This window comes from Cervus canadensis, chromosome 9 (genome assembly GCF_019320065.1).
Source record: "Cervus canadensis isolate Bull #8, Minnesota chromosome 9, ASM1932006v1, whole genome shotgun sequence".
Lineage (NCBI taxonomy): Eukaryota > Metazoa > Chordata > Mammalia > Artiodactyla > Cervidae > Cervus > Cervus canadensis.
The window spans coordinates 19,336,094-19,338,468 of NC_057394.1; the positions used below are offsets into that span (position 1 = coordinate 19,336,094).

General features: G+C 41.4%; 1 pseudogene; it reads left to right on the forward strand.

Annotated features, from left to right (window-relative positions):
- Positions 1-1,703: 1,703 nt before the first annotated feature.
- LOC122447244 lies at positions 1,704-1,947 on the forward strand (annotated as a pseudogene).
- The last annotated feature ends 428 nt before the right edge of the window (positions 1,948-2,375 follow it).

Here is a 2,375-nt window from a genome sequence, read left to right on the forward strand (position 1 = left end):
ATACTGGAATGGGTTGCCATGCCCTCTTCCAGGGGACCGTCCCAACTGAGGAATCAAACCCGCATCTCTTAGGTCTCCTGCACTGGCAGACAATTCTTTACCACTGGGGCCACCTGGGAAGTCCTCTCTTATATTAGGTAACTGAAAAGGGACTCAAATAGTAAAGAAAACATGGTCTTTATCAAGTTTGTGTGAAGCTTTTTCTTCTAGTATGTGTACCCAGGGCAAGATTAGAGTGGGGGAAATGGGCAGGACATTTGTTTACTTATTCTGAGAAGGTCTATTTTAATTTTTTGGCCATGGCGTGCAGCATGTGGCATCTTAGTTCCCTGACCAGGGATCGAACCCGTGCACCTTACAGAGGAAGCATGGAGTATTAACCACTGGACTGCCTGGGAAGTCCCCTTATTCTGAGAAGGTTTGTTTAAGTGAAAAAATTCAAATTTTCCAGCTGGCTCTATCTATTACGTATTCTCCTTCTTTGGTAGTTCTCTCTGAATGGAGTTTCAGAGCCAGTGACAGGAGCTGTTTTTAGAGACAGTAGGGAAAAGGAAACACACACACACACACACACACACACACACACACACACCTCAAAGCAGAAATGGGGAGATCAGATTCAAGACACTTAGACTGCCACAGTCTTCCCTGGAGGAAAATCATTCATTTACTCCCTACTATTAAATATATTATTATGTGGCACTCTTTTCCTAAAACTTAATTTCCAATGCAGCAAATTTATTATTAACATTTCTACTTAAAGTCTCATTTTCAATATTTTTATTTGCTTCTTTGTCTTGACTGTTGCCACTAATCAGCTTCAGCTCAGTTCAGTCGCTGAGTTGTGTCCGACTCTTTGCAACCCCATGGGCTGCAGCACACCAGGCCTCCATGTCCATCACCAACTCCTGGAGCCTACTCAAACGCACATCCATTGAGTCAGTGATGCCATCCAACCATCTCATCCTCTGTCTTCCCCTTCTCTTCCCACCTTCAATCTTTCCCAGCATCAGGGTCTTTTCTAATGAATCAGTTCTTCGCATCAGGTGGCCAAAGTATTGGAGTTTCAGCTTCAGCGTCAGTCTTTCCAATGAGTAGTCAGGACTGATTTCCTTCAGGATGGACTGGTTGGATCTCCTTGTAGTCGAAGGGACTCTAAAGAGTCTTCTCCAACACCACAGTTCAAAAGCATCAATTCTTCGGTGCTCAGCTTTCTTTATAGTCCAACTCTCACATCCATACATGACTACTGGAAAAACCATAGCTTTGACTAAATGGACCTTTGTTGGTAAAGTAATGTCTCTGCTTTTTAATACACTGTCTAGGTTGGTAATAGCTTTTCTTCCAAGCAGCGTCTTTAAATTTCATGGCTGCAGTCACCATCTGCAGTGATTTTGGAGCCCCCCAAAAGTCAGCCACTGTTTCCACTGTTTCCCCATCTATTTGCCATGAAGTGATGGGACCAGATGCCATGATCTTAGTTTTCTGAATGTTGAGTTTTAAGCCAACTTTTTCACTCTCCTCTTTCACTTTCATCAAGAGGCTCTTTAGTTCTTTGCTTTCTGCCATAAGTGTGATGTTATCTGCATGTCTCAGGTTATTGATGCTTCTTGCAATCTTGACTCCAGCTTGTGCTTATTCCTTCTTACAAGAATATGTGTCTTTCAAAAATCTTGCAGTTCAGTGCTGAGCTGGAAGGGTGATGTGGCTGGGGCTTCACCGGCCTCACACTGTCTGCCATTTTCAATTTTCAGTCTGTTGACTGTAATCTTGCTGCTTATGTGTACCTGTGTTTATATCCAGTCCTTGGCATCCAGCCTCCTGGACAGAAATAAAACGGGGTTGTTGGGTATATTTTGGAAGTGTGCCAGAACTGGTGAACGGAAGAGTCCTAATGTTGCAGTGTGCCATATTGTGATGGCCTTCAGCATCCTTTTCATACAGTAGCTTGGAAAAAGGCCAGAATTCAGTGGCCATCAGATTTAAATATGACAAAAAAGGACTTATCTGCAGAAAATAATGGAAAGAATGGTTAACCCTTTTATCTCTGAACATTGAATGAGCTACATTTTGAGCTGCTGTTCTCTATTTTTGTTATTGGACCAATGTTCTATATAAATAATTAGGATGCAACATTTAATACTCAGAGTTTAAATAAATCTGTAATAATCAACCTCATTATTGTCACTACAATATTACATTCTGCATCTGTCATTCTGTTGTGCCAGATACCAGTTTTACTAGTGAGGTATCTTTAAGGCACAGAGTAGAAAACAAAATTGGTAAATTATTCAAGTTCCTCTCACTGTGATTTGGAAATGGTAAATCTTTAACGAATAAAAAAAAAAAAAAGCCTTGCAGTTCACACCAAGGAG